This window comes from Staurois parvus, unplaced genomic scaffold (genome assembly GCF_062004578.1).
Source record: "Staurois parvus isolate SC_StPar_1 unplaced genomic scaffold, SC_StPar_1.0 ptg000006l, whole genome shotgun sequence".
NCBI classification, from domain to species: domain Eukaryota; kingdom Metazoa; phylum Chordata; class Amphibia; order Anura; family Ranidae; genus Staurois; species Staurois parvus.
In genome coordinates, this window is record NW_028317802.1 from 14035917 (window position 1) to 14053524 (window position 17608).

General features: G+C 40.9%; 1 pseudogene across 1 annotated transcript in view; it reads left to right on the top strand.

Moving 5' to 3' along the window:
- Positions 1 to 10871: 10871 nt before the first annotated feature.
- The window catches only part of LOC149474369 (uncharacterized), a 40861-nt pseudogene continuing 34124 nt past the window's right edge, over positions 10872 to 17608 (top strand). The window contains exon 1 of the transcript XR_016311213.1: positions 10872 to 11001. The product of XR_016311213.1 is annotated as an uncharacterized LOC149474369 (transcript). The remainder of the gene's footprint in view (positions 11002 to 17608) is intronic.

Genomic DNA, 17608 nt, shown 5'->3' on the forward strand with positions numbered 1-17608 from the left:
GGATTAGTTATAGCTTAGGCTTTTCAGAAAATTGGAATTCATTCTGCACAGTCAGGGGGCATTTGGTCTTTAAGCCCTGGTTCACACTGATACGATGTGGAATTTGCAGCGTTTCCAGTGTGAATTCTGCACTGCATCAGAATCGTACCCCATTCATGCAAACTGCTGCTGGTGTGTATGTTAACAACAGCCTGAAAGCGGTCTGCAAAACGCAGTGCGATGTGCAGAATCAGATCGCATAGGTATGAATACCTATGCGATCCGATTCTAATGTGGACGCAGAAATGCTCCTGCATGTTTTTGGTGCCGGTGCGGTGCGAATAGAGCCATACAAAATGTATGGCTCCAATCGCACCACACACAAATCGCATGTGATTTGCACAGGAAGGAGGTGCGGTTCCTGTACGAAGCACATGCGATATACCACACCGCACATATGTGAACCCAGGCTAAAAGTCTAGATACTTTCCCACTGAGTTGGCTACTCACTCCAGCAAGAGCAAGATAACAGCCTAGGAACTGAGGGCAAGGGATGGTCACCACTTCAGAAGAACAGGTAAATTCCTAAATTTAGCAAAGAAACAATTGAGTACTGTCCGTGATACTTTTTTTATTTGCACTAACATACAATTTTGAGGACAAGCTTTTGGGGAATATCCCCTTCTTCAGGTCTAAGCAGTACTACTCGCAGAGTGTTAGAAGAGATGTGGGGGATGAAAAAGACAAAAAAAAAAAAAAAAGGACTAGAGATAGGACACAGAAAAAGAAAAAACTGGGGGGGGGGGGAGACAACACTAAGAGAAGGAGTCGAGCTTGAGGTGATAGTCATAAAACTGTTGGATAATGATTGAGGAATCCCATGTCCAAATTAAGGCTGTTATCTCGTATCAAATAGAATTATCATTCTTAGTTCAAAAGTTTTTCTTTCCTGAACAGAAAGAAAGATCTCGGGACACTAGCAGACTCCTTCCATAAGAAAGGTTACAAGGACAAAACTATCAACAACAGCATAAACACAGCCTTGAGAAACCGGAGAGAAAATCTACTTCAGTACAAAGAGGAAAAAACAAACAACCGTGTACCTCTAGTAACCACATACAACCCAGCACTAGAAGAAATAAAAAAAATAATCAAAGATTTACAACCCATCATAACAGAAGATGGAACTCTGAAAGAAATATTCCAGCAACCACCAATACTGGCTTTCAGACAACCCCCCAACCTCAGAAATAAACTAATCAGTAGGAAACTTCCTTCTGATTATGATGTCACAAATAATGGAAGCAAACCCTGCAATAAAAACGCTGCAAACTCTGCAACCAAATCAATCCATCAAAAAGTGTCAGACACTCAAAAGGGATCTTCAATATTTCCGGATCATACAGCTGCACCTCCAGTAATGTTGTGTACCTTATCCAGTGCAGAAAATGTAACAAAGGATATTATGTTGGCGAAACAGGACAGAAGTTGCAAACAAGGATGAATTTGCACAGACATACCATCAAGGAACATAAAGAAGATGACTTTTGCACACCTGTGGGACACCATTTCGCACAACCGGACCACATCATGGAAGACCTCAATATTTTAGTTCCTAAAGGAAATTTCAAATCCATTCAGGAAAGAAAAACTTTTGAACTAAGAATGATAATTCTATTTGACACAAGAGATAACGTCCTTAATTTGGACATTATTATACAGGACTTATATAGCGCCAACAGTTTGCTCAGCGCTTGGACATGGGATTCCTCAATCATTATCCAACAGTCTTATGACTATCACCTCAAGCATGACTCCCTCTGTTAGTGTTGTCTCCCCCCCCAGTCTTTGCTTTTGCTGTGTCTTATCTCTAGTCTTTTTTGTCCGATGTTGCATCCACCTATGTGAGTATAGTTTTTCTTGTACATACTTAGTTTTCTGCAATAAAGAAAAGTCACTGCTGCTCTGCCTCCTTGTGCAGGGTGATTGGTCTTGTATCCTACCCCCCTTCACTCCCACCCTGTAGTGGGAAGAACTGTTGGGTCCCTACCAGAGCTCTGCTGTCTGCACAGGCTGAAGATGCCAAGGTACTATCTTCATTTTACAAATGCATTTAATACACACATCGTGGCTGTATATAGTTTGTGGTTATTGATGAATATATTTAACACCTTCCTGCCCAGCCTATAGCAGATTGATGGCAGCGGGATGTTCCTATTTCTGAGTGGGCATCATATGACGTCTTCTTAAAAGGCGCTGCTCACATGGCCATGGGGCTGAGCAGCTAATTACAGAACATTGCATAACAATTGTAAACAATGGCTTCCTTTCATGCCATCCATTGTATACCATGTTGTTGCGGTGTTAGCTGTGATTGGCCATTGTGAATTGTAATTTTTTTTATTTAATTTCTTCATTTTCAAAAAATGCACTACTTGTTTAAGCTTCCGTGTTATGCTTTTTCTTTTTCATCCCCCACATCTCTTCTAACACTCTGCTAAAACTTTGTGAGTAGTACTGCTTAGACCTTGAAGAAGGGGACATACCAAGAAAGCTTGTCCTCAAAATTGTATGTTAGTGCAAATAAAAAAAGTATCACAGACAGTACTCAATTGTTTCTGTTGCAAATGCACTAATACGGCTACAATCACCTCAAGCTAAATTTAGCAAATAAATGTTTTATAGGGGATGAAAATCTCTCACCGTTACCGGCCACCCACTCACCATTACTTAGTGTGGGGGATATAACCCACAAAAAATAAGCAAACATAAAAAAACCCTGGGAAGAGTCCCAAGGATGAAAGCAGTTAATTACTCCCCATGTGGCTTAAGCTAGGTAAGTATTATGAAGGGACTAGAGAGGGTTTATTACATAATTTTAAAGAAACATTATTCACAAATATTAAATGCAAAAAATATATATATATCCCATCCTCAAGGAATACTGCTACTGGGCAGACTCCCTGTGCAAAATCACATACATATGCGTGATTCCGACTCCTGCCGACCCGCCGCTGCCATGATACGGTGCCTTACCAATCAATCAACAGATTCAGGCCAGTGATGTTTGGCCTGGATCTGCTGATTGGTCCTTAGCCTATCAGAGATCTTCCTGTACCTGTGTTTACATTTATACAGGTACAGGAAATGATGCAATCTTCTCTCTCTGGGTACATTCCATACTAAAGAGAAAAGAAAGCAAATCCACATGAGTAAAAGCACTAAACAATTACAGTAAAAACACAGATTTTTTTACTGATCACAAAATAAGGTCAGCGCTAATCCAAAAAATCAGAAAGTGAAAATATGATATTTAGCTGCATGCAATGGATACCGATATGCCAAGATCATATAAGTGCTAAAAGAGAAGTTGCGGCACTAAACAAAAAGATGTTGAATAATGTCAATAGATAAATACCATCAAGTGCGAAAAAATAAAATTCACATAAAACAAAAAATATACATAGGTCCAATGGTGTTCAAATCAATGATTTTGGACTGTGATAAACTACATACGTAGAATAGTCCCAATGTTCACTGTATAATAAATCTTCACTCAGTGATCCAGGTACAACAGACGTGTTACCTCCTCCAATGGCTAGAAAGAAAACTCACCAGAAGATGTTGCTGTTTAGAAAAACAGCAATAGCGTTTGTATGATAATAAATTCCCAAGGTACAATCCTTCAGTGTATCAGGAAACTTGATAGTCCTCCTCTATTCCACTCCACCAGATGTCAGTACATGCACTTTCAGCCTCCAAAAACCACAACAAATCTCTCATAGTATAGTAGTTTTAATAAAGTGCATATACAGTATTTAGAGATAAATAAATATAAATAAATAGCCAATTAAAAACAAAACAAATAAAACGCTGTGTATTCACTTACATAAGGGGGTGACAGACACTAAGAATGGCGGCACAACCTCCAGCAATAATGCCTAACAACCAAACGCCGTTTCACGTGGCAGCGCGTCCTCAGGGGTTCATAAACTAACAAATAACAGCAGCCATCAATATGTAGCCCATCTATACAGACGGTGAGACATCACTTCCTGGATGATAGTGCATGTACTGACATCTAGTGGAGCGGGATAGAGGAAGACTATCAAGTCTGATGCACTGAAAGATTGTACCTTGAGAATTTATTATCATACAAACGCTGTTCTGTCTCTCCAATCTAAGCATTGAAAGTGTGATCTCTGTAACTTACACAGGCAGTGACTTGATCAGATGGCACCATGTAGATCTTGTGACGTTTATTCCATAAACTGAGAAAATCTTACAACAATGAACATTGGATAGGTCAAAAGATCATAATGTGATCTGCTTCATGACATGAGGCTAGAAGCTGAAATGCATTACTGGGAAAAAGGGTGGAGCTATCTATACAGCATGAACTAAACCAGAGGAAAGGGAAGAGCAGAGACAAAATACAAACACCACTTAAAGGCTTATGACAGTCATATGAAACATGACAAACGCTATTGCTGTTTTTCTAAACAGCAACATCTTCTAATGAGTTTTCATTCTAGCCGTTGGAGTTTACACGTCTGTTGTCATCCCTTTCCTTTCCCGCTTGAGTTACGCAGAGTGGTCTTATGGTGCCTTTCAAACTCACTGGGACTTTGATTTTGAGACACTTTTTCTAGTTAGCTTAGTAGTCCATCCATGACCTCTTTATCTCCCACTCCCTCAACCTCCTAGCGGTCATCGAAACCTGGATCCAAGCCACTGACTCTACCTCCCCTGCGGCACTCTCCTATGGAGGTCTCGTCTGGACCCATTCACCCAGACCTAGCGGTTGTAGAGGCGTGGGGTCGGCATGCTCTTGTTACCGCTGAGCAACCTTCCAAGTCCTCCCAAACCCCCCTCTCTATCCTTCCCCTCCTTTGAAGCCCACTGCATCCGGCTATTCTCTCCTACCCCTCTGAGGATTGCAGTAATCTATCAGCCTCCTGGACCCGTATCCCGCTTCCTCGACGATTTCTCCGCCTGGTTACCCTTCTTCCTCTCCTCAGAGCTACCCACCATCATCCTTGGAGACTTCAATATCCCTATCAACGTCAATAACCAGGCTACATCGCAACTCCTCCACCTAACCTCTTCTTTTGCACTCACACAATGTACACAGTCCTCCAGCCACTCCGACGGGAACACCCTGGACCTTGTTTTCTCTCATCTCTGCACCCCCCACAACCTCATAAACACCGCTTTCCCTCTCTCTGACCACAACCTCATTACATTCTCCGTCTCCCCGTCCTCAAACACCTCCCCCCCAAACGTCAAACCATCACCAGCCGTAACCATCGCAACCTGAACCCTGCACCTCTACATTCTGCGGCTGACTAACTTTACGACAGTATCCTTCCACTGTCCTGCCTCTTGGCATATCGGTATCCATTGCATGCAGCTACACATCATATTTTTCACTTTCTGATTTTTTGGATTAGCGCTGACCTTATTTTGTTTTTATTTTATATTTTTCATACTTGATATATTGCACACAAAACCCCAGTTTTTGCAGAATCAGGCCTGATCTCTGCTAGCACTTGCAGGTCAATTTTTTTGTAGCGGTTCAAGCAGTCCCTGACAACCAGGTGCTCTTTTTCCCGTGAGTCATATTAGGTACCTATAAATTTAGTGGCCAAAATGTCCAACGAAAGGTACTCTAGTGAAGAAGCCTACAGGATTCTGAGCATGTCAGATGAGAGCGAAGGGGAAGCCTCACTGACAGAATCAGTTCAGGATAGGCACCTGTAGACAGCAGTGGCACCCTGACAGATAGCTCAGTTTATGGAGAAGAGGTCCAGATCAGGCCAGGGGCGGACTGACAACTCATGGGGCCCCCGGGCAATAGGGGATCATGGGGCCCCTGTGTCCTTGCCCAAACTCAAAAAAGCCTATGAAAAAGGTACCCCTACTGACCCCGGGCCCTCGGGCAGTGCCTGAGTTTCCAAATGGTCAGTCTGCCCCTGGGTCAGGCATACCCGACCCCGTTCCCAAGTTGCTGAGATTTTACAATTGCATGATGATTCTCATATGCAGCAGAGTGACAGTACTTGTGCCGCTCTAACTTTTGTTGAACTGGCGAGCACCAGTGGCCTAGTACATCCTGGTCTTATACATACTAGCACTGCAGTATCAATTGGTGATATGGCGAGTCCCATAACTTCAGTACAAGCTGGTGCGGTGGCTAGCTTAGTAGTGTACCACAGCCACCAAGAATTCACACACAAGCCCATAGAGCCCATAGTGTCCTTCTGGATGTGCTTGCAAATCCTGATTGGCAGCCCACAAATTCTGCAGCATTCATACTTCCCCCAAGCACTGCCAAACCCAGAATTCAGGTGGAAACAGCAAATTTAACTATTCCCCTTGATTTTTTGGAGCTGTTTTTCACAGAAGATCTGTATGCATTGATTGTGGATGAAAGCAATTTATATGCACAACAGTTTATCGCTGCCAACTCAAATTCAAACCTTGCCAGACTACTTGTATGGAAACCTATTACGGGTTTTAAATTTAAAGTTTTTTGGGCTTCACCCTCAACATGGGCATTACTAAAAACAATGAATTGCGGTTGAATTGGTCCACAGACCCTATTCATCATATGCCTGTGTTCTCTGTTGCCATGGCCAGGCATAGATATGAAAATATAATGCAATTTATGCATTTCAATGACAATACACTCTATCGTCCTCGGTGTGACCCTGAATTTGACCAGCTCCACAAAATTCGGCCCCTCATAAATCACCTTAACCAAAAATTTGCAGATGTCTATACTCCACAGTTTTGATGAGTCCCTCGTTAGTTTTTCTGGCTGCCTTGCATTCAAACAACTTCTCCACAGCAAGCGTGCCAGATATGGGGTCAAGATGTATAAGACCTGTGAGAGGGCAACAGGTTATACATGTAAGTTTCAGATTTACGAGGGAAAAGTTAGCCAGACTATATGGTGAGCAGTGGCAAGATAGCTTGGGATTTGGTGTTATCCTTTTTTCCATATCGGGCACCACTTATACGTGGACAATTTTTTTTCAAGTGTGCCACTATTTAGACTTTTGTACAGTCTTGAAGTTGATGCATGTGGCTTCCCTCAACGTCTTGTAAATACCCATCTTAGAAAGGGGGAAAAAGCCTACTTGAGAAATGATTGCTCACAGTGAAGTGGAAGGACAAACAAGATGTTTTTGTCTTGTCTTCCATTAATGCAGACATGACCATCCATAATGCCATGGCAGCTGGTGTTGTTGAGAAGCCCCTCTGTGTCCATGACTATAACCTTAACATGGGAGGGGTGGGCTTCAACGACCAGATGATGAAGCCGTACTTAGTTTCCCGAAAAGCCAGACGCTGGTACAAATAAAGTGTATTTATTTAAATGGGATTTATATAACACTTTTGTGCTTTACAAAGCAACTGGATCCTTCCTAAAATTCCAGGAAGAGATCACCATGGTCCTTTTGTATCCAGAAGGTGCTATGGGCCAAACCCTGAACCCAGATGCAGTTATCCGCCTGAATGTGAGGCATTTTCCCGATACCATTCCTTGTACCCCAACCCAAAGGACACCCCAAACAAGATGTGTCTGTAGGAGACATGAAATTAGGCGTGTCCCTCCTGTACTGGCCAGCATGATCTCTGCCTCAAGGACTGCTTCTGTCGCTACCATACACTAGTGGACTATTAGTATAGGGTACAACACGGCACAGTTTAGGGCACATATTTGCACAGGGTCTCGAAAGATGTTAGGTAGTCAGGAAACTGGTTATCGTATTTTGAGAGACCCTGCAATCTGGTTAAAGTTACAAAAAAGGTAAAAAGAACCCATAAAAAATTAAATGTAAAAGTAAAAAAAAATAAAAAAATTTAAAAACCAAAAATAGTTGTTTTTATGGTTTTACTGTTACTGTGTTATTGTCCTGTTTTATTGTTAACCATTCAGCATATATATTTTATAATATTTTTTGGCACATATTTCAATAAAAAGTTGTTTTATTGAGTTACTGTTTTATTGTTAACCATTGCTGTTTTCTTTGTAGGAATGCCGTTCAACTGCAGCACTGATCTGTTTATTCTGACAGCAACAGGGTCTTGCTCTCAGAATATACATAAGTGTGTGCAGTGCTGTTGGATGAGATTCTTCATCCACAGTTAAAAAAGAGCATATATGCCCAAGCATGGGGGCCTGAGGTGGCCAGTGGGTGGATGGCCCCTATGCTTCGGCATATATTTTTTAAAAACATTTTTGGCAGAAATTTCTTAATCCACATCGATCAATAGAGGAATCTGGCAGGTTCTTTTTTTTTCGTTCAGCCCGTGGGCTGAACGACAAAAATGAGAACATTTCATGTGTGCCCACGATTAGAAATGGGTAGATGCAGGGTGGTATATGGTGGGCATATGACACACTTTTTCTGGCAGAGATTTCTTCTCTTTTTTCCATTCAGCCCACAGGCTGCATAAAAAAAGAACATAGCATATATGCATATATACCTAACGAGGACCAACGATGTACTGATACTTCATTGGACTTTGAGTGGTTATACCAGGATGATGCCTGCAGCTTGTGAGAAAAAATGAGATCTGAAAAATACTCACCATGCCTTTTTTTAAATTTCTTGGGGTGTCCACATTCCAAAAAGGGGTCATTGGAGGGGGTTTAGTGCTATCCTGGCATTGTAGGGCCTCCGAAACTGTGACAGGTAGTGAGGAAGTGAAAAGAGGAAGTTACATACCTTCAGGCTTTCAAAGTGGTCATTGGATTTTGGGGTCCTGTATGTGGCTAGGCTCCCAAAAAGTCTCACACAAGTGGTATCCCATACTCCATAGATGTAGCAAAATGTATTTTGGGGTGTAATTCCACATATACCCATGGCTTGTGTGAGCAATATATAATTTAAGTGACAACTTTGTGTAAAGAAAAAAAATTGTCATTTTCCAAAAACTTGTGGAAAAAAATAAATCTTCCATGGACTCAACATGCTTAATACATTTTCCCCCAATAAATAATCCTTCCACCGCTTATTAGCAGAACGGGGAGCCTATTTATCCACTGAACCTCCCAGACGTTGTTGGCTCAAAAAACTCCCTTATAAAGTGCAGGTGCATTGTGCATGGCAAGGAAATCCATAAATATATATGGCTCAGGTGCTGCTGGACATCACACCATCGTCAAAACGTTTCGCCTATGGCCATAATCACAGCTTTGTGAGGACATTCCTGATGTATCCAGGTGCTCGCTATATCATTATGCCTTTCAGGGACAATTACAGATGAGACTATGGTTAATCAATTTTTCCCCTAGTGCCCAGTACTGGGACTGCTACATCACTTCCTCTTAGCAGAGTGGATTCAGTTTTTCTGACAGCAGAGAATCTTGGAACCTGTAGTCCTATAGCCAATACATCCTGTATTCCTGAGTGCTGAACTACAACTACCAGAGAGTTAGGGAATGAGAAGGATGCAAGGAAAGCAGATATATTCTACAGCAAGGGACTGCTGGCACTGACTCACTGTCTTGGCACAAGATTCAGAGCTGAACACAGGGGGGCTGGTGTTCTCAAAAGACAGATTGCTGGCCTACTGCTGCGGGACTCTGCACGATGCCGATCCCCACACTGGGATCGCATCAGCTTCTCTTCATTGGGACTGTCACTGTCTACTCTTCACAGAGACATCCGTGCTCGCCGCAGTGATAGGTTGTCAGGTGGTAACTGTGCACTTCCCTGCAAACAGCCAAGAGCCTGGGCAAGAACTCTCATTCCTAGGAAGCCGTGCTATCCATGGGATTGGTGAGTGGGCGGATGCACAACCTGTTTCTTTCATCACTCTAGAGACACTGCATGCAGACACCTTTACACCTCAGTTAGCAGGAGACCTTTGCTTTGAGCAGTACCACGGCTTATATGTTTAACTTCATTGAATTACCAATATTCCCTAATACTTATGGGCCCCACCATTGCTAGCAGAAGACAGTGGATACCACTATATCAGGAGCTTTAAACATTGCAGGACTCAAGTTTCAATCTCTTGTTAAAGAGACCTTTTTCTCTTTTAAGGTCATAATTCTCTGCATGCAATGTTGCCACATCAGTGGCACAGAGGGAGCTGATAAATCAACAAACCTTTTCTTCCTCCTATTGCTGCTGGTGTTGCAATTAGATAGTTGAAGCTTACTACTCATGACTGTATAACCTGTTAAATGTTGCTAATTGATTACTCCTATTTTGAGTGTTCTGCTTTTTTTTCATTAACTGGGGTTGTGTATCCTAAACCCATTATTCCAGTAACCTACATTTTTGAATAAGTCTTATATAGAGGTGTAACTAAAGAATTGTGTCTCTTGCATTATTATTCTGTACTGCTGAAATATGTCTGAACCCAAAGTATTAAAGATGTCGGGAGGCTTGCAAGGTGAGGGCAACCACTGGGTACAAGCATTATGAAGCAGCCCCTGCTGGGGTATTGCTACACTATATTTACCTGTATTTCGTTAGTGGAGGGTGGAATTATTTTATATATAAATATCGGACAAACCACTGCTCATCTAAATAGTCTAAACTTTTTTTTAATAACCTATTCAGTTACCTATTAAATGGTTGTCATACAGTAAGCCTACAAATTTTACCCCAGTCATACAAACAATCAACATGGACCTATGAATAACTTAAAATGTGTTTCTAGAATGTTATTTTTTCAATGAAAATATGCATAATATGAATGTAAACCACTTTCTCAGTCTTAAACTTTTATTTACTGGCAGGAGGAGGGAACGCTAGTTCATATTTACTGGTAGCTATGGCTCTTTTTCTTGCTGTGAAATAATGTGACTTCCTCTTAGTCAGATACCCAACACATTAACTGCAATTTAGTAGTAAGCTGGAAGGATTCCAGTAACCTACATCTGCAGGTTTGTGCTGTTCACGCAACAACACCAGCAGAAAGCATAGATGTGGCTAATTAATGAAATGACTATCTGCATGTTGGTTTTTTGCATGGAGTTTACTTTTTCATCTTGTGAGTATAACTTTGTTCACTATTTTTGTTACTATTATCTCCACTCCAAATTAATAGTTTAGTCTTAGCTCAGCTTGGTTGAATTGTTTGCCAACTTCTTTAATAACTTGGAGAATCTAGAGAAGAGGTTTCCTGACATTAGCTTGTGCTTCCACCACTTTGATAAGAAATATATCACTGTCTTAAAGATGGATTCCCTTTTTGTTGGTATGCTCTATATTATTGAGAAGTTATGGTATAAATATTATTATTAACAATGAAAAATGTTGTGTCACACAGTATAACACATTGTTTCCTATACAATATACAGAAAATTAGTATTTATGCCATGCCATTGTTTAGAGTGTGTTTTTTTTTACTTCAATATTAACTTTACTTTATATAGATGCTGTCTTAGGGTAGAAAATTGGATGGACTTTACAATTCTGCTATACTGATGTTGAATAGGGATTAATGAATCACCAAGGGTTTGGCAAATCCTGTTGGTCTGTTTTAAGACTAATGGGCAGGTTTTTGTCAAACAAAGGGAGGCTGGGCACTGTCATGGGGGGCATATTGCTTAGCCAAAAAATGTAAAAAAATACAGTAGGGGAGATAGCCCTTTCCATGTGGCCTTTCGGACAACTCAGAAAAACACAAATCTTTAAATTTTTTTTATTACAAGTATTTATTTAGTGCTGACAATTTACTTTATACTTACTTTATATTTATCTCATAATGTGCAGCACAGTGGCTAAATGGTTAGTACTTCCGCCTGGCAGTACTAGGGTCATCGGTTCAAATCCCAACCATGGCACCACCTGCCTGGAGTTTGCATGTTTTTCCTGTGCCTGCGTGGGTTTCCTCCAGGTACTTCAGTTTCCACCCACACTCCAAAGACATTCTGGTAGGTGAATTGGCTCCTGTCTAAATTGGCCCTAGTATGTGTATGTATGAATATAAGTTAGGGACCTTAGATTGTACACCCCTTGAGGGTTAGGGACTGATGTCAATGTACAATATATGTGTAAAGTGACAGCGCTATAAGTACCTGTAATAAATAAATAAATCATACATTCAGTCCCTGCCCTCAAGAAGCTTATGATCTAAGGTCCCTACCTTAAATGCACATACTGGGGTCAGTTTAGACAGGAGCCAATTAACCTATCAGCATATCTTTGGAGAGTCAGAGGAATGTGCTTCCACATTTTATTTTATTTGTTTGCATTTTGAAATCTTGTAGAGAGTTTAGTCAGCTGTGTGTCTGATAGTATTCTCTAAGCATGTAGCGTGTTATGTTAATCACATGCTGTGTTAAGCTTTCTCCAGCAGGATGTGCTAGATACAGTTGTGGCCAAAATTATTCAACCCCCACTGAAATTGAGTGTTTTGGCCAGTTTGACATTGCTTTTGATCATTCAGTCATCTTGCTTACATTTACATTAAAGAGGCACTTGTAGGTCAGACAAATATAACATAACAGTTATAATGAAATAACCACAAATGTCTTTTCTGTGCTCACAGCATTATCAGTTTTATTCAACCCCCAAGTGACATTCAATCTTAGTACTTAGTACAGCATCCTTTTACAGTTATAACAGCTTTTAAACGTGAAGCATAGCTTGACACAAGTGTCTTGCAGCGATCTACGGGTATCTTCGCCCATTCTTCATGGGCAAAGGCCTCCAGTTCAGTCACATTCTTAGGCTTGCGCACTGCAACTGCTTTCTTTAAGTCCCACCAGAGGTTCTCAATCGGATTTAAGTCTGGTGACTGCGATGGCCACTCCAAAATGTTCCAGCCTTTCCTCTGCAACCATGCTCTAGTGGACTTGGAGGTATGCTTGGGATCATTGTCCTGTTGAAAGGTCCAACGTCTCCCAAGCCTCAGGTGTGTGACGGACTGCATCACGTTTCCATCCAATATCTCCTGGTACTGAAGAGAATTCATGGTACCTTGCACACGCTGAAGCTTCCCTGTACCTGCAGAAGCAAAACAGCCCCAAAGCATGATTGACCCTCCACCATGCTTCACAGTAGGCAAGGTGTTCTTTTCATCATAGGCCTTGTTCTTCCTCCTCCAAACATAGCGTTGATCCATGGGCCCAAACAGTTCTAATTTTGTTTCATCAGTCCACAGAACACTATCCCACAACTTTTGTGGTTTGTCCACATGGCTTTTGGCATACTGCAGTCGACTCTTCTTATTCTTTGGAGACAGCAAGGGGGTACGCCTGGGAGTTCTGGCACGGAGGCCTTCATTACGCAGTGTGCGTCTTATTGTCTGGGCTGAAACTTCTGTACCCACATCTGACAAATCTTTTCTCAGTTCCTCAGCAGTCACACGGGGACTTCTCTCCACTCTACGCTTCAGGTAGCGCACAGCAGTCGAAGTCAGCATCTTCTTTCTGCCACGACCAGGTAGCGTTTCAACAGTGCCCTTTGCCTTGAATTTGCGAATGATGCTTCCTAAGGTGTCTCTTGGTATGTTTAACATCTTTGCAATCTTCTTATAGCCATTGCCCTTCCTGTGAAGAGAAATCACCTCTTCTCTTGTCTTCCTGGACCATTCTCTTGCCTTCACCATGTTTGTAACCACACCAGTAAATGTCTAGAAGGAGCTGAGTATCACAGTCATTTTAAAGCTGCCTAATTGGTGCTTATTATGCTTGATTGCTGCTCGGTGACATCCACAGGTGTTTTCAATACCTGATGGAAAGCACCTGTATGAACCTCTGTTCTTCAGAGTGGTAGTCTTTAAGGGGTTGAATAATTGTGGCAATGAAGAAACCACATAAGAACCATTTACTACTGTATTACATAAACAATTGATGTCATTTTAGTTGCATTTGGGTAGTTACAACGTCCTTGTAGGATTTGATTCTGAATACAATTCCAAATGTACACTATAGTCCCTAAACCCCTTTACAGCATTGGGGGTTGAATAATTTTGGCCACAACTGTATATCATTCTATGTTAAAGCGGAGCTCCACCCAAAAGGGGAAGTTCCGATTTAAGGCCTCATTTCCTGCTCCCCGTTAAGGATTGGCACCTTTGGGGAGCAGGTACCCGATTTTGACACTAACGCACATAATTTGTGAATGTGTTTGTGTAACATGGCTGTTAACATTCAAACAGTTATATACTAGTTAGCACAAGGACTTTTCACTTTATGATGATATTACTGTATGATATTTTTTGTTGAGGACTGCACTCCTATCAATAAAGTGCAACAAAAAGGGTCAAAAAACCACACAGCAGCTGCTATTCAATATAATGTAAACATCAAAAAGCAATATAAATAAGTGAAGAACAGCGATAACCGCAGTGTAAACCAAAAACCTAACTACCCTTTTTTTTTAAAAACACATATTAATGTGAAAGTGCTATGTGCAATATCTACACACACAACAAAAAATATCATACAGTAATATCATCATAAAGTGAAAAGTCCTTGTGCTAACTAGTATATAACTGTTTAAATGTTAACAGCGAACTGTTGGCGCTTTATAAATACTGTATAATAATAATAATAATATATGGATAAAATAGAGGTGAATCTGGAAGAAGTGTTCAGTTCTACCAAAGAAAGAACTGGTATTGATCTGGAACAACAATTTAAAGAACTGAAACATGTTATGGAGAAACAGATCAAAATTTGGTGGGATGTGAACAGTTTTTATATATTAAAGAGAAGATCACACCTAGGAGACTAAGGTGGGATGTTCCTGCCGATAATGGCCTTGTAGAAAAAGAACTTATGGAGGAATGGTTCACATTCTTCAATCGATGTGAAGGGAGACTGATGGAATTAATTATAAAAAGGAGACAGATTAAATTTAGAAAGGTGGAAGCCAACATTAAAGATCTTAAGGAAACCATGACTCCCCTGGTAAATACCAATGAATAGAGATAAAGGTCCAAATTAGTGCAGGATTAGGTCACCAAGGTAGATAGAGATACAACAAAAAAGCTGAAGAAATATCAAAGGGATACAGAGGACAGGGAATCTAAACAATCCACCCCCGAGAGAGAGAGATTATGGAGATAAGGAGCAAACCAAGTGAGAGAGAGCTTGAGAACAGTGATAAAAAAAAGAGAAACACCACAAAAAATACCCAGAGGGTCCAATTCCAGAAAAGCCCTTATTGCTCCACTTACAGGTGAAACTCAAAAAATTAGAATATCGTGCAAAAGTTCATTTATTTCAGTAATGCAACTTAAAAGGTGAAACTAATATATGAGATAGACTCATTACATGCAAAGCAAGATAGTTCAAGCCGCGATTTGTCATAATTGTGATGATTATGGCTTACAGCTCATATAAACCCCAAATCCACAATCTCAGAAAATTAGAATATTGTGAAAAGGTGCAATATTCTAGGCTCAAAGTGTCCCACTCTAATCAGCTAATTAAGCCATAACACCTGCAAGGGGTTCCTGAGCCTTTAAATGGTCTCTCAGTCTGGTTCAGTAGGAATCACAAACATGGGAAAGACTGCTGACCTGACAGTTGTGCAGAAAACCATCATTGACACCCTCCATAAGGAGGGAAAGCCCCAAAAGGTAATTGCAAAAGAAGTTTGATGTTCCCAAAGTGCTGTTTCAAAGCACATTAATATAAAGTTATGTGGAAGGGAAAAGTGTGGAAGAAAAAGGTGCACAAGCAGCAGGGATGACAGCAGCATGGAGAGGATTGTCAGGAAAAGGCCATTCAAAAGTGTTGGGGACTTTCACAAGGAGTAGACTGAGGCTGGAGTCAGTGCATCAAGAGCCACCACACACAGACGGATCCTGGACATGGGCGGCTTCAAATTTCGTATTCCTCTTGTCAAGCCGCTCCTGCAGAACAAACATCAGAAGTGTCTTACCTGGGATAAAAAAAAACAGACCTGGTCTGTTGCTCAGTGGTCCAAAGTCCTCTTTTCTGATGAGAGCAACTTTTGCATCTCATTTGGAAACCAAGGACCCAGAGTATGGAGGAAGAATGGAGAGGCACACACTGCAAGATGCTTGAAGTCCAGTGTGAAGTTTCCACAGTCTGTGTTGATTTGGGGAGCCATGTCATCTGCTGGTGTTGGTCCACTGTGTTTCATTAAGTCCAGAGTCCAGGGTCAACGCCGTCTACCAAGAGATTTTGGAGCACTTCATGTTTCCTTCCGCAGACAAGCTTTATGGGGATGCCGACTTCATTTTCCAGCAGGACTTGGCACCTGCCCACACTGCCAAAAGCACCAAAACCTGGTTCAATGACCGTGGGATTACTGTGCTTGATTGGCCAGCAAACTCGCCTGACCTTGGCATTGCCAAGGAGAAAGATGAGAGACATGAGACCGAACAATGCTGAAGAGCTGAAGGCCGCTATTGAAGCAACCTGGTCTTCCATAACACCTCAGCAGTGCCACAGGCTGATAGTTCCATGCCACGCCGCATTGAGGCAGTAACTGCTGCAAAAGGGGCCCAAACCAAGTACTGAGTACATATGCATGCTTATACTTTTCAGAGGTCCGATATTGTTCTATGTACAATTCTTGTTTTATTGATTGCATGTAATATTCTAATTTTCTGAAATTGTGGATTTGGGTTTTTTATGAGCTGTAAGCCATAATCATCACAATTATAATAAATCACAGCTTGAACTATCTTGCTTTGCATGTAATGAGTCTATCTCATATATTAGTTTCACCTTTTAAGTTGCATTACTGAAATAAATTAACTTTTGCACGATATTCAAATTTTTCGAGTTTCACCTGTATAATAAAAATAAAACCCCAAAAAAACCATCATATGGGAATGTCTATCAGAGGGCTGATTTTTTTCAAAGGGAGTTACAAGGGCGCCCCCCCTCAGGGGATTTAAAAATTACAGAATCTGCCATTGGCAAAGAGGAGGCCGGCAAAACAGAGGGCGATAGCAGGGATGGAATTACAGGGGGGATTCCAAGGTCATCCCAGAGGGGGTTGGAATCAAGGACGGTACATATCACAAGAGAAAGAGAAGGTAGAGAATAGATATGTGGAAGACAAAGAAAGAGGAGGATAACAGGTAAGAGAGAAGGAAGGAGAAAGAAAGATTAAAAGAGAAGACTAGGAGTGGGCATTTTTAACCTGAGCAGTGCTGTGTTAACTGAAATTGAGTTGAGAGTTTTGGACTTATGGTTGAAATATATACCACACATCAATAATATAATAATTTCAATACCTTTATTGATGTACAAAAATTTGTTAGAACACTGAACAATAGAAAGTTTTTTGAATTGAATAAAAGTGATATTAATAATGGTAAACAAGATGAAATGGAATTTCAACACAGTCATTTGAAGAATGCTTCCATGCTTAATCCTAAGAACAAAGGGAATTAATTTTTAGAAGTATTTAAAGTTATGGTGGAAAAATGTTATAAAAAAGATTAACACTAAACATTCTAATAAGTATCTGAAATACATTGAATAAGGGATTAAAGACCTGGAAAATAGAAAGAATATAGTAATTAGAGCAGCCAATGAAGGAAGGGGGGATTATCATCCTGGATAAAAAAGATTATGAAGAAGAAATGTCCAGGTTATTGTCAGTTAAGAATACATAAGGAGACTATCAGGTAACCCTACCAGAAAGTTAACACATCAATT